The following is a 22866-nucleotide window of genomic DNA, read 5'->3' on the forward strand; positions in this document are numbered from 1 at the left end:
GTGCTTGACCACCTTTTCCATAAAGAAATTTTCCTAATATCCAATCTAAACCTCCCCTGGCACAACGTGAGGCCATTTCCTCTTGTCCTGTTGCTTGTTACCTGGGAGAAGAAGCTGACCTCGCCTTGCTACAACCTCCTTTTAGGTAGTTGTAGAGAGCAATAAGTCTCCGTTAAGCCTCATTTCCTCCATTTTAAACAACCCCTGTTTCCTCAGCCTCTCCTCATAGGACTTGTGGTCCAGACTCTTCACCCTTTATTTATGAAGAAGTTGAAGAGCACAGGGCCTAAGACAGAGCCCTGTGGAACCCCATGAGAGACAGGTTGCCAGTCTGATATCACCCCATTCACTATTACCCTCTGTGTTATACTTGTAAGCCAATTGCTCACCCACCACATGATGTGTTTATCCAGCTGTGTGCTGGCTATGGTGTGCTGGACAGTTTGTCCAGAAGGATACTGTGAGAGACATTAATGAAAGTTTTACTGAAAAAAAAATAAATTACATCAACTGGCTTGCCTTGATCCACTAGGTGGGCTACCTTGTCATAAAAGGAAATCAGGTTTCATAAGCAGGACTTTCCTCTCATGAAGCTGTGCTGCCTGTGACCGATGACTGCGTTGTCTTTCAGGTGTTTTTCAATACCTTTCAGAATAATTTTCACCATAACTTTACCAGGCACTGAAGTGAGACTGACAGGTCTAGAGTTTCCAGGGTCCTCCTTCTTGCCCTTCTTGAAAACTGGGACAACATTCATCAGCTTCCAGTCAGCTGGGATCTCTCCAGATTACCAAGACCACTCAAAATCGTCGAGAAAGGTTTTGCAATGACATCAGTTAGCTCTTTGAGGATTCTGAGATGAATTCCATCAGGCCCCATAGATTTGTAGGGATCCAGCTGAAGCAGCCAATCCTGCACAATTTCAGGGTTGGCTGGGAGTTGATAATTCTCGCAGCCATGGTCCTCCAGCTCAGGGCACTGAGACCCCCTTGGTCCAGCATCTGCACTGAAGACAGAGGCAAAGAAAGCATTAAACACCTCTGCCTTATCTCTGTCCCTGTTTGTGAGGTGACCATCCTCATCCTGTAACAGGCTGCTGATATTTCTATACACCTATTGCCATTAATATATTTGAAAAAAATCTTTTTATTGTCCCCTACATTTCTGGCAGCTTCAACTCCAGCAGAGCTTTGGCCACACGAATTTTCTCCCTACAGTGATAAGCAGCATCTATGAATTCTTCCCATGTCACTTGACCTTGCTGCCACTGGGCATACACCTTCCTTTTTTGCCTTATTTCCAAGAGAAGGTCCCTGCTAAGCCAAGCAGGCCTTCTGCTTCACCTGTTTGACTTCCGACCTTTGGGAATTGCTTGTTCAAGCACCTCAATGTCTTTCTTGTAGTGAGGGGCCCAAAACTGAACACAGGATTCTATGTACAGCCTCACCAGTGCCAAGTACAGGGGGATGACCACTGCCCTGATCGTGCTGGCCACACTATTTCTAATACAATCACACAGGGTAGTTACATCCTAAAGCCAGTACCCTTCCTACACACAACACAGAGGTCAAAGAGGAAATTTGGGTCACAAGTAATGTAAACAGGGACACCAGCGCTACCCTTGTTTCTCAGGAGCATGTCAACTACAGTCGAAGCATGTGGACTATGCTGGGAGACCCTCTCCCAGTGGTCCTTTGAAGCAGAGCCTGGAGCAGGGGAGCTGCAGATGTTTACCCACCTGACTGCGCCAGCTATTGTCTTGTGCCTCAAGTTCCTGCAGATTGGCAATTAGGGCAGAAATCTGGAAATCCACAGCACAGTTAGCAGCTTCTGGTCATGGTGGTGATTGGATTAGGGGAAAGAGTGCTGTCTGGAAGGATACAGCACTGGCTGCTCTGGGGATTTAAACTGATCCCCAGCCAAAGGAAAATGAGTGTGGTAGCTGTGGTTTGCTTTCCGTTAACATTATCTTACAGTTTATGTCCTAGAGAAATTGGCATAGCTGGCAAATCCTGGGAGCGAGGCCCAAAACTGATTTAGCATTAAGCCTGAACTTTCTCTCACCCTTTGAAGTCCAAGTTTTCATACTCAGCGTCAACATGAAGGGACAGAGTAATGCAGCAATGCTGCTCTTCCTGCATTTTCTTTTTGTTTTGTGTAAATGTCAGAAATCATGAAACTGAGATTTTTTTTTTTTAAATCTACTAACCTTCCCATGGGAATAGTTATATATTTTAAACATCTTCAGAAAAAAAGAACTCATACCTTAGAAAATCAGACAGAAATTTTCTTAATGTAATTAAATAGATAAAATGAGTTGGATAGAAGTAATTTGGTTTTTAAAGGTGAACTTAATGAGTTGAAAGTAATACTCTGGATTAGAATCTTTTGTTCCAAAATACAACAAAACATAAATCATACAGGGTTTCACATATATGTTCGTGGACAAAAACATAGTAGAGATGTTAAAAAAATCTGTCATTCTGTAATGCAAATCAGATTTTGTCTAATTTTACTTTAGAAGGCTTCGCTTTTCTTTAAACAATAAAGATTAGCTAACAGACCTCCTTGCTCATGTTTATATACAGTTGGAAGAATAATTCAGACATCATTTGATACTGTATCTAGCTGTGCTGAAGCTGTATTCAATCTAATATGTATTGAGTTAACTATACTCATTTTTTGACACGATTAATCCATTCGAATTTTTTTAACAGAGCAAATGGTATAGGAGTAATTAACTTGCAAATGCCTGGTTGGTGAAGTGCAGGGTTTTTTTAAATGTATCTTAACAATACGAGAAATTTTCAAAAGCCACTAATATCCTATTCTCGAAAGCAAAATGGGTGCATAGCATAAATCACTCATAAAAAAAAAAGAATGTTAATCTTTATATTGTTCAAAAGCATTTGAAACCATTCTCCTAATTGCCACTTCAAAATCCTCTACTACCTAATAAAAGAAATTAATAAACTTCAACTCATATCCTTTTTTGTATTATATGGTGCTTTGGAGGTAAGAAAAATTTGGTCTGAACTTCAGTAGGTTGTAAAAGATATATTCACCACTATGCATTAAAAAGCAGCTCAGCAGGAAGAATTACCTATTGAATCAGAAGGATTCTGCCCCTGATTAACACTGAAGGAGTGTTTCTATGTAAGGTGAAGAAGCACTGAATTACTTACTAACACCTTTCAAATGCAGTAAAAGATTTAACTATTCTCCTGAGAGAAGAGGTTGTAAGAGAGGATTGGATGGATGGGAGAATTTGAACTATTAAAGATGGGTCCATCAAGATGTGTTTAGAGTTGCTACAGCCAGCTGACTGCCCTTAATTGCAGCATTCATAAGAGATTTTAGGCTGAAAAATAAATTTCAGAGAGGGTGTAGGACTAGAATTTGGGCTGACAAAAACTGGTGAGCTGCAATTCCTGCAACTGGAGAGAGGCAACATAATCCAGGGTGAGTGGACAGTTGTTTTCAGATTCTATTTCTGTAGTCCTAGGTGGGCAGGGAATATTGGCTTGCAAACCCAAGTTGCTGCAAATCCTGGAAAAGGTTTTGAGCTCTGCTTGGAGCAGTGATTAACAGTGACACTATTCCACTGTCCTCTGCATACAGCAGTTTTAAGAATAGAAGCCTAGAATGCTTGGGGTTGGAAGGGACCTTAAAGGTCATCTAGTTCCAACTCCCTTGACGTGGATAGGGATACCTCCCACTAGACCAGGTTGCTCAAAGCCCTATTCACCTAGCCTTGAACGCTTCCAGGGATGGAGCATCCACAGCTTCTCTGGGCAACCTCTTGCATTGGCTCACCACCCTCATAGAAAGTCTTCTTCATTACAATTTCTTCCTAATACCTAAACCTACTCTCTTCAGTTTACAGCCATCAGCCTTTGTCCTGCAACTACATGGCCTTGTCAAAAGTCCCTCTCCAGCTTTCTTGTAGGCCCCCTTTAGGTCCTGTAAAGCTGCTGTAAGGTCTCTCTGGAGCCTTCTCTCATCCAGACTTAACAACCCCAACTTTCACAGTCTCTCTTCACAGGAGAGGTGTTCCATCCCTCTGATTATCTTTGTGACCCTCCTGTGGACCCACTCTAACAAGTCCACATTCTTCCTATGTTGGAGGCCCCAAAGCTGGATGCAGTACTCAAGAAGACCTTACGGTTAATGAAAGGATCAAGGTTGCTCAATTAATTTAAGTTCTTGCTGAGTCTTCAAAAAGCTGCTGAGGTCCATTTCTAACCAGGAACATTTCTTTCTATTTACATCTTCACATGGCGGGGTCTCCCTGCCATGAGCTACCCTTAGATGAAATGAGCTAGAAAGCTCTGGGATGACCAGAGCTCTCGGGTTTGTTACAGGGCTAAGTGTAAGGAAAGGGTTTTTTGTTGCACTTAGGGACAGTGTTTGCATCCTGCCATCAAAAACACAAATCGAACCTCACTGACCTAATTAGACCAAGAATCTGTCTTTCCTGCTCATGCCAGCCTGAACCCTACCATTAACACTAATCCTGAAATTAAAGCTACACCTAGATCAGCAAAACCTGTCCAATCCTGAACTAAGCACAGCTGGTGATGACATAAAAGACATGTTGATAACACCTAGATCTGGGCAGCAACACTGTCCACATAGCGTCAAATTTTCAGGCTATTTATCTGCACTCAAGTTTGTATCTTGAGTTAGAGAGACTGGCAATGCTCCTGAGTGAATTCACAAACCCCCCAAGATCCTCATAGGCTGAAGTAATTCATGTGATGAGGGGAGAGATAGCATATCTCTCCAGAAGGTATATTATTTGCTCTTTCCACAAGGTATATTATTTGGTCTGTCAGTGTGGAATGAGGTCCATTCTGCACTGCATTCCAGATTCTTTATATTTCTCAAGTGGAAAGCAGCTGGTATAGTCAACTAAAATGTTTCTTAGGTTGATTGGAGCTCCCAGCTGACAGAGAACCAGTGCAGTTGGTTCCCATTCAACTACTCCTTGGGGTATTTGACAATTTTGACAGGCTAATTTAGAATTTTTTTGTTGCAAAATGAAATTTTCATAGATTAGAGTAGCGATATATGTATAAAAAGCTAAATCTCTTCAATTTTAAGCTTTCTTACTCCCAGTGTCCGAGCTGCTGAGAAGTTAGTCTGATACACTATAATCACGAAGAAAAAAGATCTTTTATTATTTAAATATAATATCGATATTAAAAAAACAGAGGGGAGAGGATATATTACACATAAAGATGAAAAGATACTTGAAATCTCACTGTCTTCTTATATGTTCTTCATAATTTAGAAGCATGGCACCATGGTCTCACTAACACCAGTTAGTGCCAAGACAGAGCATGTGTGTTCTTTCCTTATTAGTTTAACAGAATCTGTTAAATAGAAGTAGAAGATCAAAGAATTTCAGAACCAAAAAAAAGAACCCAAAAACTGTCAGCCAAGTCACACAGATCCATTCTATAGAAAATATAAGCAACAAAAAAGAGAGAAAAAAATGTATGCATTAACCCAACAACAGTCAGTTCAGAAAGTCAATTAAGAAAGCTTAATTGGTTGTTTTATTATGGTTTCTTATGCAAGTAACAATTCATACTAAAACTCTTTGATTTGTAAAATTAAATTTGCAACAACTGTATAATTGTAAGTAGCTTTAAGAGTAGATTAGTTTGTAGCCAAATTAAGATAATAACCAAATAAAGGTTATTATCTTAATTTACCAAACAATCCAAATTCATATAAGGGGACACTGTAGATACAGATGTTTGCAGTTGTTAGACTGTGAAATACTGGCTATTAACTTATTGCTTACCGTGTTGAAGACTATACTGTAAATATAAAATGCCATAGGTCATTCCATGATGAATCTTTTCTTCTCTTCACTGAAAAATGGCTGCGGAGAAGATAATTTACATCAAGGGTTGAATCCTTGAGACAGAAGATTCATGACAAGTATTGCAACAGTATTTCATGGGACATGATATCAGCTATCAACTCCAGTGAGTCAATGCAAAGCATCTGTGCAGGACATGAAATTCAGCCTGTGGTCTCCAGCAATTAAACTAAATGTGAATTTGTCCCAATTGCAAATTTTCTCCAACTCTATGTTCTCAAAATAATATATATTTTCTGTTTGGAAAAAAAGTCAAGATTGTGCTCATCCTACCTTACTAGACTGAACAGAATGAACACTCATGCTGAATGAAGAAATCATACAACTGTAATAACCAGTTATTCATGACTATTAATACATTAGGATCATGGCAGTAAATAACTGAAGAGATGTCTCTGTTTGAGAAAAAGATTAATAGACTGAAAGACCAATTACTTTGTCCTAGAACTATAACTTAGTTCACAGAACTGCTAAAAAATAGTTCCTCCTGCAGCAGTATGACCCCCTTTCCTCTCTAAACTCACCTAGCATATTCTTCAAAATTTTATATTTAACTTTTTAGCCTCTATATGACATGGAGCAGAAGGCAATTTATTTCTCATATTCTATTGATAGATTGCCAAATTAGTCCATCTTCTTTAGTTACTAAAGTAAAAGAAAACATATAGAAACATAGGCAAGATTCAAACAACAAAACACTTGGCTAAACTTTTAAATCTGCAGTTTTTTCAAGTAGTTCAATAATGGATTTTTTTCTTTTTTTTTTTTTTTGCTTAATAGTTTACACTGTTATTGTGGAATAGCATGAAACAGACTCTGCACTCCCCTTATTTACAGAAAACCAAAGCTGATTCTGAATGAACCTGACAAAGCAACGTGTGGCTAAGACCAGAGTTGGGACCAAGCATCGAGGCTTCTTTGGATAGAATACACCTTAAGAGAACATCATTTGCAGATGTTCTTTATCCAGTTGGATTCCCTGGCTTTTCACTATCTCTGCTCACATGAGCCAGGGCCAAAACAAACAAGTTGTCTTATTCTCAGCAAAGTGCATTTGTTGGTGCTGTGTGGATGAAAGGCCTCCAAAGCAATGGTTCTCAGCATTCCAGCTGATTAGCTCTTCTAATTGGCTCTGTCTCCTCCCATCCCAGGATCTTCTCACAATAAATATAGTTAGAAAAAGATGCATAAAATTCAGCATAAAGGAAATATCAGGGAGATGATGTGAAAGTAACATTGCTTTTCAAGCTGCATTCCTAGCATAGAAGACCAAGAGTTTATTTCCTCTTGGCAGACATAGAATATAAACAATATTTCTTGGTCATTTTTCTGCCTGGTCGTCTGTTTTTATGTCGTTTAAATCCTGTCCCATCAAGAGTAAGGCTTGATGAAATAAACAAGTTGGACTGTGTTGGTGCTCCTCAAAGCATTTGAACCTCTCAAGGACAGCCTGTTTCACCTTGCTCACATGCCCACTTAAAGAAGACATCTGAATTGGGGTCAGAAAGATAAGTCCTGTCAGGGATTTTTTTTCCTGTAGCATGTATGTATACACTTCTAAAGATCATGCAGAAACTATTGATCAAAGATTGTGTTACCACAGGACCACAAGTCATTTTCAATGTTTCATATTTCTTCTTATGCCAGTTTGTAACTCTTGGCCTTTCTTTACAGGTAGAGGTTCTGTAGAGGTACAAATGGTCTCTATATCCTTTTAGATTTAACATCTATTGCAGTTATCTACAATCACTAAGACCTGAAGTTCTTGACCAATGAAAGTATCTCTACTCCTCTGTCCTTATAAAGGCCCAATGCAAGTCATAGACTCTTGTTTTAGAGGTCTGCAACTGGGAAAAAAGTCAGTGCTTTAGAAAAACTGCTGAGTCTCCAGTATTTGGATTTAAATTATCTGAGATTATTATAAGGTTGCCCAAGTGTAGGATAATGCTTAATACAGCTCTGGAACCCTGATCCACAACAGCTGCATACTAAATTAAAGCTTCTTTAGATATCTGAGGTTTCTTGCCTTTTTCAATGAGATATAAAAGCCTTCCACTTTAGAATAGGCTCAGTTAAAGCAAACACACTTTACTATTAAACAATTGTGAAAAGGCTGAGCCAGTTTATTTGATTCTCTAAAGTCCTTCATGAAAAATAAATGCATGTTCTCAATAAAAGTTTGCAGCCCGGAAAGCTCAATTTCAAATAAAAACTGTAATGAAGTACAGCAAGTATTTATACATAAAAGATCTTCAACTATAAAGCACACATTTTTTAACTTAACGAAAGCAAGATACGTGTTAGATGCAATAGTTCACAAGTCATACAGATGGTTCCTGTGAAACCTAGAACAAACTTACCTATAAGAATCTCCGCAGAGCAATATTATCTGAGATGAAATTTCCATGTTTCTTCCTTTCTAAAGCAATTCCCTTTTAACATATTGTTTTCCAATGCAATTCATCTGTGAATGTAGTTGTCAATTACAGCAAACCTATTAAAACTACTGTTTATTTTGGAAAGCAGTTTTTTTCACAGAACTATTACATATGACTTCGGTATAAGGAGTTAAGAGTTACTATTTTTAATTTCCTGTACCTCTCTTATATTTTTCACTTGGTTATTTGGAAATGTGATATACACAAATATTGAATGACTTGGCATGAAAAGTGAATCAAATTGAATAATATCTAACTTTCAGAAAGACTGAACAGACTCATGGATTTTTTAAATATTACTTCTATGTAGGGTATTTGAAATACGTTTGCAGTTCAGTTCAAATAAGAAAAGTGCAATGACTTGCCTATAAAATCCCTTCCCCACGTCACCGATCTTTTAAATTTTCCTGATTTTCAGCATGCAGACAAGCAGCAAGGATTAAGGAAGGGATATTCAGTCTTTATGAAGCAGAAACAGATATTTAGAATTTTAAGTGTCAGCCCAACGTCACAGAGCTGTTTGCCATACTTACACATTCAGTTCATGCAGCTTGGTAACTGTGAAGTGAGTACTTCTCACAAAAAAAGGGGAGAAAAAAGGATAAATCCTCTCTCTACTTGAGTTTCCAGGATTGGTAGTTGGCATGACAACTGTAAGCAAGTAGTCAAGTCAGGCACTGACTGAGAGTAAGAGGCTGAAAGAAACCAACAGAAATATATAAAAAACAGGAATACAGAGAACTGTTAGGAAAAAAATGATAAAGTGTGGACATCACAGAGCTTTAGAGATGTGGGCACTAGCACAAACAGTGAGCAACTATGTCCCTGCATAGCAGTAGGCAGAGTATCATATAGCTGAGGTGGTGACTAGCTGTTTCTCCAGCAAATAAAAAGATTGTGCTACTCTAGGCAAAACTCCAGCTCTGTTGTGTGCCAACAGAAATAGCTGATGAGGCTGCACAAGGGCAGTTTCATAGTGAACTGTAAGTGGTGATACAAAAAGAGCTTATTAATCTTCCTTTACCATGGAAACAAGTTTAATTTCCACAAAATATATATTTTATCTAAATTAAAGGAAATAATTAAGAAGGGTGTAACAAATAAGACTATGTGACTTTTTTATGGATAACTCGAAATCATGTTAAAAAAAAAAAGAAGAAAAATAAGAAAAAGAAAAAAAAGAAGAAAAAAAAAAGATAAAGGTTAGTAAACAAAAGTATACCTTCATGGATATGGTAGGATAGACTATTCTACATCTTCTTCTGTAAATGTTTTTAGTTTGTTATTGTTATCTCAGTATTTTGACAAAATAAATTCTGTCTCCATATGACAGACAGTTGAGAGTAGAGCACCAACCTTACTTCACAACACTGTACACTTTGCCTTGGATGGGCCTTAGAAACTGTTCTCTTCCTATATAATGGCATCACTGTCATGTGTGAGGAGCCCTTAAGTCAGATTATCCAAGAGCAGAAGTTTTCAGTCACATATTTCCCATATTTCCTCATCCAAGGAAAGTTTTTTATAACGTATTTCAATCAAAATTATGACCTAAAGTTGTTTGCACACATTTACAATCTTAATTCTTGCCTTTTTTCTTTTCCAGAAACTTGGTCATTATTGCCATGTTTGTCAATTAACTAAAGTCTGCCTATTTTTATTCCACTTTTTAAAATACAGGTATTTTAAATACAAACATAACAGTGGGATAACATATATTTTATTCTCTAGCCTACCCGGGCATTTTTCTGATGCCAGAAGCATGCCTTTAAAATAGAAGCAAGGCCAGAGACTCTCACTTTTACTAAGTCAGAGAAGACAAACTGACCCCACTGCCACTGACTTTTTCTACTTGAGATGCCTAAAGCTGAAGGACCACTGTACTGTAGTCCAAGCATCCCACTTCATGTTTATTCCACTAGTGGACTTGACAACTCTGAAATATTTCATTGAGATGGAGAAGTTTGAAAGCTTCTCTCATAAAACATGAAAGGTTACAGCCTTAATCGTCAAGTGGCAAATGTTGGGAGTTCTTAACATTCCTTCCACTTCAGATATTTATTCCCTGAGCCATAAAACCAATTATTCCTTTGAGAAATTATATTTGTTTGCTAATTTTAACTTTCAATTTCTAAACCTATTGTAGTCACAATATGTCATAATATAAAATTGCATTATTTGTTATTAGCAGAGAAAGAGAAGAATCATCTCCCAAAGGTATAACACTTCTTCAATACATGAATTATACTTCACATGATATTTCAAGTATAAAAATAAAAATCAGCATTCTATGAAGGAAGGTTTTACTTATTTTATAGAATTATAGAATTGTAGGGGTTGGAAGGAACCTTAGGGATCATCTAGATCCAACCCCTCTACCGTGGGCAGCAACACTTTTCACTAGATCAGGTTATCTAGAGCCCAATCCAGCCTGGTCATGAAGATTTCCAGGGATGGGGAGTTCACAACCTTTCTGGACAACTTGTTCCAGTGTCTCACCACCCTCACAGTAAAGAATTTTTTCCTAATATCTAATCTAAACATAGATTTTTCAAGCAAAGTTGTCTCAAGTAGGAAAGGTGGAAAGGAGAACACCAAAACACAAAGCTGTTCTTGACATAGATTACACTGAAGAAGAGAGAAGGAAGTTCTCTCTCCTTATGATTTTGAAGTTATGCAAGTAAACAGAAAAGGTTTTTTACCTCACAAAGTTTGAATATATTATTAGAAACTTTAATAATGTGCTTAAACAATTTTATCATGATATACTGTGTGTATATATATGCAATATATGCTTTCACTATAATTCATCCTGAATGCTAAGCCCCTTTTATCATGGTTATTATACAGACTTAAGTCCCCAGTAGTTCTTAATGAATGACTTGCTTCAGAAACACTTTTATTCTACAGCATGAACAAAACTGATTCTATAACTGAAAAGTTGCAACTATCCTTTCTGCACTTTTCTTATTACATGGAGATATTACCACCGGGAAAAAAGCACTTATTTTGTTGAATACATTTCATTTTTATGGTAATTTGGCCTCATACACAACTCAATCTCTCTAGGTTATAGAAGATTTAAAAACGTTTACAGGAGGGATCGAGTGAAAACGTAGCCTGCTAAAGGACCATCACTTTAACTGGTGTCAAGAAAAGCCAGTAATGCTATAACAAATAATGCCAACTGAAGATCTGGCCAAAAATACAGTTGAATATTCATCTTAACAGAGAAGTCACTGAGGTAAAGAAATAATTAAAAGTCAAATATTCTGTGTTTGCTGCACTTTTCTCTAAGTACATGTATGTTATACCACAGGCACAAGTATATTGTTTCATTTGAGATTCCAGCTAAATCAGGATTTTTTTAAAGACCAGTCCATACTTTTAGACTGGACAGCACTGGTTTTTGTTAAGCAAGTTCCCTGGTGGCAATAGCGTTTACTCTCTTTTCTCACATGGCCTGTACAATCAAGATTAGGTCAGCTATAACTAGTCACCGAAATGTAAAATTATTTATGAAATAACAAGGGCAATCAAATAAGCCATTTACAGTAACAAAACTCAATAAATAACCTAAAAATACCACAAAAATATAAATCAACAAGATTCTACCCTTAAGTTGTAGTTCTTCCTTCTGCCCCTCTTCCCTTCCTCTACCTCTGAAACCAAGTTTCTGAACCTACACTGATTAAGAATGAGATATCTGTAACATGATATGTCGGCAGCGATCCTATAGATTCTTGTTAACAAGAAGTCCATCACAAATGTGGTTTCTATTAAGTTTTATTACTTTGAGGATGTCAATTTTGGTACAGGCTTATTTTCCTAATTTTGGGCAAAAACACTACCCATCACATAAAACAGAGGCGGGGAGGTGAAAAAAAAAATAAGAGCGAGCTAAAACAACACTGCTAGAACAATGCTGATGTACATACCTAAATATCCAGCACTAATCTGAAATAGGTTTTTTTACAATGACAAATTGAACAAGACTAGGTACAAGCCCTCTCAAGGGCATGTTATTCTATTCATATTATATAAGGTAACAGAAATAAAAATTATATTGTGTATGACTGTAGAAATTAATACTCTAAATCCAGCGTGGTACATGAGTAATATGTAAGAGTTCTTAATCAAAGAAAAGAGTCTAGAATAGAACTCAGGATCCACTGTCCAAGTAACTTCAGACTTCCCAGAAGATTGCAACTTTCAAACCGGGTCATCGGTTATCATGGTGATACCTGGACGAAGGAGAGGATTGTTCTTCACAATCTGATATGGAAAAGAAAAATAGTTAATATTTAGATTTTTTCTTTTATAATGTACAAAGAAAATTATTGTACCACAGGAACTATTAAGAACTTCAAATGTTATAAACTTCAGTTAAAAATACATAAAAATCACATTAAAACATACTATGATTCTAAAAGATAAACATTTAGCTATTAAGAAATTTCAGAATTTAGGTTGTTATCAAACCTTTTCAGCATTTATGTACATATCTATTAATCTACATTCTGACATTAAGTATTGCATAGTTCTTCATGAATAAGCATGGATCTTGATTTAGTGGCATGGAAATTCAAAGACTTAAAGAGGTTGCTATCAGTCGGATATTCAAGTGAAATTGTACAGGAGACAAGAACTGGAAGGGTTAAGTAGAAAAAGCACTTCTTTAGTCCAAATACTTAAATGCTTCCACAGAGTAGTGGATTCTATCCTTGTCTCTATCACAGATCAACGCACAACCCCCACAACTTTGGAGTCCTTTATTTCATGGTTGGCTGTGTAATTTGAAACATCTGGAAAGTCTGATTTTAGAAAGAAATGACCTCTAAATTAAAAGTGGAAGTTCAGTTAGCAGAAGTTATATACTAAATATTTAAATACCACATAAAAAGTGACTATAAAATAGGTGATGAGGCCTCTCAATTTAAACACTCAAAAATTACTGAGCTCTGTTCCTTAGGTAACCACCCCAAAAATAAAAGTAATTCTTGTATCACCAGCATGTTTTTAAGATAAGATTTCTTACTTACAGTGGTGAAAATTACAGACACGCACATTACACCAGCTTATATATCCTACTACCCGAACTCATCATCCTTATTGCCCTCTCTGCCTACATTCTCCCCTTCACCATATCCTTTTTGGGATTATAATTTTTTTTCCTCAGATTATTTAATTATTAAATTAATTATGAACTCTGAGCCTGCCCTCTAATATCTCCATCTCCTTCTCTGTGCAGCATTGCCAGTAAACCAAATAAGCATTTTCTATTCCATCATCTAGATTTGTAATGACAGATTATGCAGAGCATGAATCCTTGCAGAACTAAAGCTGACAAACCTGGTAAATTTTAGAGGAATTACCAACACAGATCAGGTATAAGTTTTCCTGCCCCTTTTAGCTCCACTTTGGACTGTTATGATCTAGCCTACATGTTCTCAGATCCTGAGAATATCAGAGTAGTTTCTTATTTATGTTAGATGTTCTTATATCTCTTTCATCACCAGCTCTATACATTAAGTTACATGTTATAGCAAGACTTTCTTTTGTCCACAATGCTGGACAATATAATTTACTCTTCTTTAGAGCTAACTGAAACATATTCAGCTAAAGTAACTTGTAACTCAACAGTATGGAGTAGAAGGGAATACTACAAATAAATCAGCCATTTTAAACAAGTCTCAGCTACAGCATGACAAACAGCTTTGATCCAATATCACATTTCCTCATGTGGTATTAAGTCTAGTGTAATCAAAATGCAAATATTTATAAAAATAAAAGAATTCAAGGGCTACAATGCTTCATTTTTCTAGGTCCTCTCATTTGAATTGGCAAATGTTTTGAAAAACTCTACAAACACTGTATCAAGGTTCTTAAACAAATTAGGTGGCTGCACAGAGCAATTCCCAATACAAGATTAAAAATATGTATTTCTCTGCTTCAAAGGCTCACTGTCTGCAGTGTTAAGACAGAATGTTTATGTTTGTCCCACTAAATACGCAAATATCTGCAGGTGAATTTACATAGAAATGCTCAGTGCTTAAGACTGAAGTATATAGCGCTGCTTTACTGCCCATTTTCATTAAAAACTATGACTCTTGGTATCACATACCACCGTACAGAGCAAAAATGTGGTATTAAGAAGAAGTAAAAAAATCTTAGAGATTTTTCAATTAAATCTAGAGGTGTCACTGTTGATGTACGACAGAAATGTACAAGTTAGTGAAGGGGGTTGAATGAAATGGCCTTAAGTGATTTCAAAGCAAGAATAATTTTAAGCATATGAAACTCTCTTCAGGCACTAAAGAGATTTTATCTGGAGCTGGGTGTAGATTTCTATCACTCATATCCAATAAGGATTAATTAAAGTAGAGATGAGACAGATTGGCATCTACAGGGGAATGAAGAGTCTATCTCTCTACGGCAGTTTAAACCAGCTTGGACTGTTTATCATAGCAAAACAGCCTGAAGAGATAGGACTGGGCTCTCCATAAATATCAGAACACTAAATGCCAAAAGTAGAGTTTTTTCCATTAAAGGATAATTTAGACACCCAAGAAGAAATGAATACTAAACAGGAAGAAGTTACGTCAGAAAGTGGAAGCTTGCCTACTAGAACCAGAATGTTCTCAAAGGTGCTTCCAGAAGCAGCAAAAGGAGCAAAAAAACCTGAAATAATTTCTCAAAGGGATGTGAATCAACTCATATGACACACTTTGGTAGCAGATGACTTAAACCAATGATCCAGTCAGTATTTCTAATCAAAACTGAGTCACGTGTTTAAATGGTTTCTTAAAAACCATCTAGGACCTGAGGCCAGATCTTTTGGTGAAAACATACAAGCACATAACTGGTCTACTCTGGCCTCCAATCAGGAGGTCTGGAGACACACCATCTGTAACGCTGCTGCTTCCTTTGAGAACGCACACAGGATCACTCTCAAGGAGAAAAGACAACGCAGAAAGAACCGTGTATTGCAGAATATACCACCTAAGGAGTCCTTCTGCTGTGCCTTTTGCAATCGGACGTGTCTATCTTGTATCGGCCTTATTAGCCACCAGCGTGCTTGTAACAAATGTGGGTAGAGCCCTTCCCAAATCTTCGTTTGTGAAACCTAGCCATGATGATGATGACAACAAGCACATAGCTCTATTAATGTCAAAGGTATACTGAGTCACTCCATGTCAGGGTCTAGTACACAATTTTCAATTATTTAAAACCATTTCAGTTGGAAGCATACACTGATGAAGTGTGTTGATGACAATTTTTTTTATACAGACAACTGACAAGCTAAGTAGGTGCTCTGTTGGACCTGCTTCAGTGAACAAGCAAGAACCAGTTGGGGTTGTGAAAGCTGAGGGACACTTTAGCTGCAATGACCATAACACTGCAGAGTTTAAAATCCCGAGTCACATGAGCAAGATAAATGTTTAAAATTACAATCCTGACCTTCAAGAAAGCAGATCTTGCGTTGTTCAGGGACCTGCCAAGAAAGGACCCAAGGGATACTGCCATGAAAGGCAATAAGGCCCAGAAGAGCTGGCTGATTTTCAAGGACAAATCTATCAAAGCATAAGAATGGTCCTCCCTGACACTCAGGAAAACAAGAAAGTACGGCAGAGGACTGCCAAAGATGGACAATGTAACAGACTACTTGGAAAAAGAGAAGCATTGTCTGTGAGGGCAGAGATGCAGATGTGAGAGCCAAAGATCAGTGGAAGCCAAAAGTAGCTAGAGATATGAAAAGACAAAGGTTTCAGTACCAGCAGCAAAAAAAAAAGACTAAAGAAGAGGTGACACCATTGCTTAACAGGGCAGTGGAACATCATAAATGAAATGGAAAAATCTGAGGTATTAAATGCTGTTGTGCCTCTGTTTTTATTGGTAAGGTTCTTTTCTTAAGCATCTCAGCTCCTTCATCTTAGTAGCAGAGTCTGTGAGAGTAAAGCATTACACCCAACAAATGATGGTCAAATCAGGAACCACTAAAGCTGATTGTGTATATACAAGTCCATCGGCCCAGAGAGGCTGCATCTTGGTTGGCTGATTTCATTGCAAGGCTGCTCTTTGCTGTCTTAAAAAGATTATGGCATATATGGGAGGTCTCAATGACTGGAAAAGGGCCATCTGCAAGGAGAGCAATGAGGAGCCAGACTACCACCTGCCACTCAGCCTTGCCTCTGTTCCAAGGAGGGTTATGGAGTAAGTCCTCTGGGATGTAATTTCTGAGCATATAAAGGACTAAGAGGTGACTGAAAACACATTTGGTAATAATGTGACTGGCTCAGTGGACAAAGGATGAGAGAAATATGATATTTATTTTGATTTTAGCAAAGCCTTTAACAGTGTCCTGTAATATCACTATAGCAACATTAGTGGGACACAGCCTAAATAAGTGGATAAAGTGGATGGAAAATCAGTTAGATTCTCAGACACATTGTGTTCAGATCAGTAATACTAAGTCCACCTGGCAGCCACTTACTATGGTCATGCCCCAAGTACTAAAGGTGGCTCTTTATCCACTCTTTAACATCGTTTAATACTCTTTCACATCTTTAACAAGGAGCACAATGGGATAGAGTGCACACTGCAGCACCATGGATGATAACACATGGTGAGGCACCCAATATGCTGGAGGGCATCTTCAGAGCGTCCTCACCTGACTGGAGAAAAGAGACAATTGAATCCTCTTGAAATTGAACATAGGCAAAAGTAAAGTCCTGCCCATTGAACAGTGTATCTGGCTTTTGAATATCTATAAGGATGAAGACTCCACGGCTTCCTTGGGCAACCTCTGCCAGTGCTCCATAATACTCACAGTGAAAAAGCGGTTCTTGATGTTCAGACAGAACATCCTGTGTTTCAGTTTATGTCCACTGCCTCTGGTCCTGTCACTAGGCACCACTGAAAAGTACCTGGCTCTGTTCTCTCTGTACCCTCCCCTCAAGTATTACTACACATTGATGAGATCCCCTTGAGCCGCCTTTTCTCTAGGCTAAACTGTTCCAGCTCTCTCAGCCTTTCCTTATACGACAGATGCTCCAGTCCCTTCATCATCTTAGTGGCCCTGGGGTTTTTGGCTGCCCCAATACAAGAGAGACAGCACTGATCTACAGAAAAGAGTACAATGGAAGGCCACAGATAATCACGAGACTGAAACTCCTCAATGAACGAGGAGTGACTGAAAGAAAAGTATTTGTTTAGCCATAAGAGAGCTTTACTGTCTTCAGCTAGCTAATGGGGGACACCATGATCTTCCATCCTTGGAGAGTTGTCAGAGCCCTGAGCAACCAGGTTTAGTTGGAAGGCTGGACTAAGTGGCACTGAACAATCCCTTCTAACCTGATATGGGGAAACAGCATCAAATAGTGAGTGTTTTCTATTTTTCTGCGTACCTACCAGAACATGTTTTACCAATTAGTAAGAGAAGTCCTGGTCCAAGCGGTATTTTGTTTAGGTTTGTTCTGCTACACTCTCCAAATTATGGGAAGATAAGAACAGAATAGAGCATCTATCACTCTAAAAACATGACAAAAGAGTATTACACATTATGAAAGAGACTGCCATAAGCACACATATCCTTTTATGGAGAAAGAGAAGAAGAAAATGTTTGCAAGAATACTTGCCTGATTTGTTATCCCAGTATGGAAAAACTGGTCTAACAATACTGCAAAGATTGGGTATATAAACAGATAACCATGAGAAAGAATTGCAGACACTGCAAAAGCTAATTGGCCCTGCATAAGCTACATATGCATTTGTTTTACATATATTACACCACTCTTACCGCGACACAAGTTGGGTTCTCTCCTTTCTTACTGTCATGGATGCTGAACCACACAAAAAGTACGTACTTCCATTAATTAGTTTCTTCCTCAGGAAATAAATGTTGGATAAAGACGAATATGCCAGCTAAATAGACTTCTGCAAGTAGGATTCAGCCAGTCTAACCTATGAAAACTAGTTTGTAAGTGATACATACTGGTAGAGGTCATTACACAGAAGGACGCAGACACCTAACTCCCCATTTATTTTTATGAAATACTGATACTATAGCAACAAGATCTATTGTTATTTGCATTTAATTGCATAGAGTGAGCTAGCTGATTTTCACCTGCAGAGAGAACATGGGAACACAGTGTTACCTGTGAATATAGCTACAATTGGTTTCATGCAGTCTAGGCAGGGAAACTCCAAAAAATAGATCAGAAATTGCTTGGGCAGTAAACTAATACGCACAAAGGAAACAATTGCTGTAATCAACATGAAGTCCTGCAACTGCCTGCCCAGAGGAAGTCTAAGAGGCGTATTGTACACTATATGAAATTCAGTGGGGTTTGATTGCTGACAAAGCAGCACACAACAGTAAAAGCATGTCTAGACTAGCATCATATGTCAAAAAACCACAAATACTTTACTCAGATGTTTAATTCTGAAAAGACTGAGAGATATCTGTAGCAGAGTGTTGTAGGCCACAGACCTCTATGGATGATAGGACTAGATATCTATTAAACATCTGATAAATTTTGTCCTGTGGAGCTTAACAGGCATGTAGTAGTAACTGCTGGCCTGAGAGTCATGCTTTATTCCTGAAGAACAGGATGTGGCAAGTGACATTTCATTATGCACAAACCATGGTATCAGGAAAAAGTTTATTTAAAATTTTAATTACTACAGTAAGTGCAACCAACATAAATTCCACAATATTGGTGAACTCTTTGTGCAATTTCAAAGAAAAAAAAATTCATACAGTGACACTTTATCAGGTAGAAAACACGAATTATGCAGTATCTTTCTGTTTCTCTTTGTGCTTTATATGACTCATAAGGTTGTATATGACAACTTCCTATGACATTGTGAGTCAAATAACTCCAAATTAGGTTTTTATATTGTAATCAACTAAACACATTGATATATCAACTTACAGAAAGTTTTTATTGTTTTAAATGGGAATTCTGGCACTAAGGTTGAACAAAGTTTCTATGAAGCCAGCTGGCTCAGTGAGAAAGTTCAAAGCTAACACTTCTAGAAACATTTTTACAAGTTCAGATTAAAACATTTGTGATGTGCAGTGGGCAGAAAAAATTGTATAGACCAATCAAAGACTCCTCTTTAGAAATTAAGCTCCAGTTCCACATAACTAGTTACCATTCCTGGCAACTACATAAAGCTATGAGATATCAGCACTCAAACTTACCAGATCAGCTCCATTTCTCTTAATCTGGAATCAAGAAAGATTAATTTTATTTAATGGAAGTTTCTCATGTGGACATTGCCACAGACACAGTATATACTGGGATAGGCTACATTGAACATGCAGCTTCTTTCACTCCATTTCGCATTCTACCCACAAATATGTGTTCACTTTCAACCACCAGTCCCCTGACCAGTACCTAGATAACATCTCTTGAAAAAAACGCCTAAAACCAGAAAATCAGAGGTATTTGGTATTAGGTATAACAAACATATGGATACCATTTAGCCATGAAATAATACCTTATTTAAGGTCAGTTCCCTCATAATTATCATAGGAATAGATATATATCAGTGGAAAGACGGTATTTCTGATCTTGCTTTTTTCTTGGCCCTTCAAAGTCCTCAATCTTTAAATCTTAACCATAAAGGTATGTTTTAAGATAACCTTTAAAGTTTATAAGAATAGGTTACTTTTTAATTCCCCCTCTGTCCAGTATTCATAGATGGATTTATGCTTTTTCAGGTTGGGGTAAAAAAGATTACTATTTCTCAATCATGCATTAAAAATTTTATTGTGTGCTTGAATAAGGAAACAAGAACTACAGCAGTGGGAAAGTTCTTCTTCCAAAGTAGGAAAACAAATGTGGCACCCTTCATCTCAACAGTTGTGTTTCTAATTGTTTTGAACAATAATTTCCTACTTGAATTAAAAAAAAAAGTATCAGCAAAACTCCCATTGTATCTGTTTATTTTGTTTCTGGTATAAAATATTTCCTGTGTGAGAACAAATATCTGATGAATTCTCTTCTTAAGAATCACTAGTTAAATTTTTTTATTAAATTCTTGCCACTTATAATTCCCCAAACCCAGTGAAAATAATCATACTGTCTAAGTTTCAGAAAGCATAAATCAAAAGCAATACACAAGACAAAACTTGACTTAAACTTTTAGTATTTGCAATGACATATGGCTAGAAAAAGATCTATGGTGCTTCTACAGGAAGGACAGTTCATAAATTGCCCTTATAGGCTTAACCATGTTTCGAAGAAAAACCCAAAGGAATAGAAAATAAGCATACCATTATACAGCATGGTTTTCTAAAATTCCACTATTTAAAGTACAATACAGTGAAGTAAATTTGTCACTAGTCACTCAGGCTTTGCTCAGAATTAAAGAAAACTTTCAGTCAGGATGTCTTTCCTTGAACCATTGTGGTTTTGAAAATGAGGAAAGAAACATGCAATCTTTGCAGCAGAAAAAATATCTATACTTCATCCTGAATATTAGATATGTGATAGATACTGGAAAGCTGGTATGTGAAAAAATAGTCAGTAAGGAAAAGACTAAGCTAAAAGGTCTAGATTCTTAACCCATGGATACTTGAATCATGAACAAATGCTAGATGGGTTTCTTCAGGAACCTGGAAAATGAATAAAAAAGACTAGCAAAAAAGTCCCTTCTGTGAAACTTACTCAAACTTATTTCAGGGGAAAAAAAATTTACTAATCAAGCATGTACTGTTCAAAATACAGCAGTTACAAATAGTTAAACCAGAAACTTTCCACTTCACTAAAGCAGCAAATAAGCTTCTGTCCACACTCGGAAAACAAGGCAGCAACAATTTAGGACACAAATTTAAAACAAGGTAATCTAAAAATATTCTTGTTTGATGACAAGATAGTGCATGTCTGCAGAAGTCATCAAGTTCTGGACTCTGACAACCCTGATTTCCACTATTTTTGCTTCAAAATTTCTAATTTTAATTTTAATTTATAAAGACCGCCTATGCATAAGCCATTTTTCACCAGAAAAGATCTCACAAAAACAAAAACCACCCAAACCCAAAGACCCTCCCAGCTTTCCTTGTCATAACCATATTACAGCATATTATTGTTCACACTGGATTTTTCCAATGAGCTGTTCACTTGATTTTTGAAGATATTTGCAAATTTCATCCAGATTATCTAAAATATCACTCTGCTGCCCCAAGCATTACTTCTCACACCAGCACAATGCAGTTAGCACTACAAAAAGATTATTCTTCATAAGGTTCATCCTCAGATAACTACAAGAGATAGGAATTGAGATGTTCATAGTGATGTTATGTTGACCAAATCAAGCCATATCCCTTCTCTTCAAGGTTCCTTCAGGACCAAATCAGTTAGATCAAAGTACCATGAAAGAAGACAACAGGGACTCAGCCCAAACTAACACACCACGCTACCTGTTCACGTTGGCATCGCCACTCGAACAAAATTTCTATGAAGGCTGTCTAAATTCTGCCTTCTGCTAAGAGAAAGAAGCATGGCTTGTACACAGCTTTAGTCCAGAACTGTATGCAAAGAGTATGCAGTTGCATACAACTTCAAGTGATAACAATTTCCAACATATTTATTAAATTTTCAACACGGTATTTTGGTCATTACCTTCTTTCCCTCATCATCCTTGACTGTCTTATATACCTACCTATCCAGGCATTTTCTCCTGCCCTTAGACATTTATTCAATTGGCAACATCTTAGGAAAACAAAAAATGCCAACAGGAAAGTCATTGAACGGATGGGTACCTAGTCTGCTTCGTTTTCAATATGCTTTCCAATACCTTCTTTTCCCTCTAAATTTTTGTGCTGTTGAGAAAGAAGACTCTTTAAAAATGGGAATTCTTTCTGAAGAGCATCGGGATCACTCTGACGAGCCCCTCATCGAGCTGCAGCCATATTCAACTGCATCCTCATTGGCAGCTTTGTCGGGAACCTACTGAGCAGGACGGTGAGGAGAAAGAATGAAAATTCATTCTGATGTACTATAACTAGCTTAGTCCTCTGATTGCTGTTTGCTCAACACAATAGAAAGTCCTAAATCCCTGGTAAATCGTAACTGTTGCTTTTGGCAGGTTTCTAAACAGAAGAGGAAAAAAAGGGGACGACGACGATTAGTTTACTTCTGTTCCCTTCCCCCTCCCCGATGCGCAACTTTCTCTGTAACCCATGTGGCTGGGAGGCAGCCACAGCCGGTTCCAATTCCTTCTTTCCCACTTTGCGCCCCTGCTCGCTGCCGGGGCTGAACCGAGCCAGGACTGGCCGCGGGCTTCCTCCCTCCGCCCCCCCGCCGCGCCGTCCTCCCTCTCCGCCGCTCCATCCGATCCTCCGGTCCCCCAGGGCACAGTGTGGGAAGTACGAATTTCCGCTGAGTTTTCTCGGCAACTTTCGGAGCTCGTCTTTCTCCCTCTCCCCGCTCCGCCCGCCGCCCCCCTCCGTCTCCTCCCCGCCCGCCCCCTCCACCCTGGGAGTGCCGGCGGAGCAGCCACTCCGCTCCGCATCCCGCC

General features: G+C 37.9%; 1 long non-coding RNA gene across 1 annotated transcript; it reads right to left on the minus strand.

Moving 5' to 3' along the window:
- Positions 1 to 705: 705 nt before the first annotated feature.
- Positions 706 to 22751, minus strand: LOC120325140. The gene is made up of 5 exons (XR_005567010.1): positions 22144 to 22751; positions 8868 to 12609; positions 8257 to 8360; positions 5816 to 5896; positions 706 to 1006 (listed from the first exon to the last, which is right to left on the minus strand). It is a non-coding gene; the product is annotated as an uncharacterized LOC120325140 (long non-coding RNA).
- Between the last annotated feature and the right edge of the window lie 115 nt (positions 22752 to 22866).

The sequence above is a fragment of the Pipra filicauda genome, unplaced genomic scaffold (genome assembly GCF_003945595.2).
Source record: "Pipra filicauda isolate LSUMZ 115617 unplaced genomic scaffold, ASM394559v2 scaffold84_size4826128_pilon, whole genome shotgun sequence".
NCBI lineage: Eukaryota > Metazoa > Chordata > Aves > Passeriformes > Pipridae > Pipra > Pipra filicauda.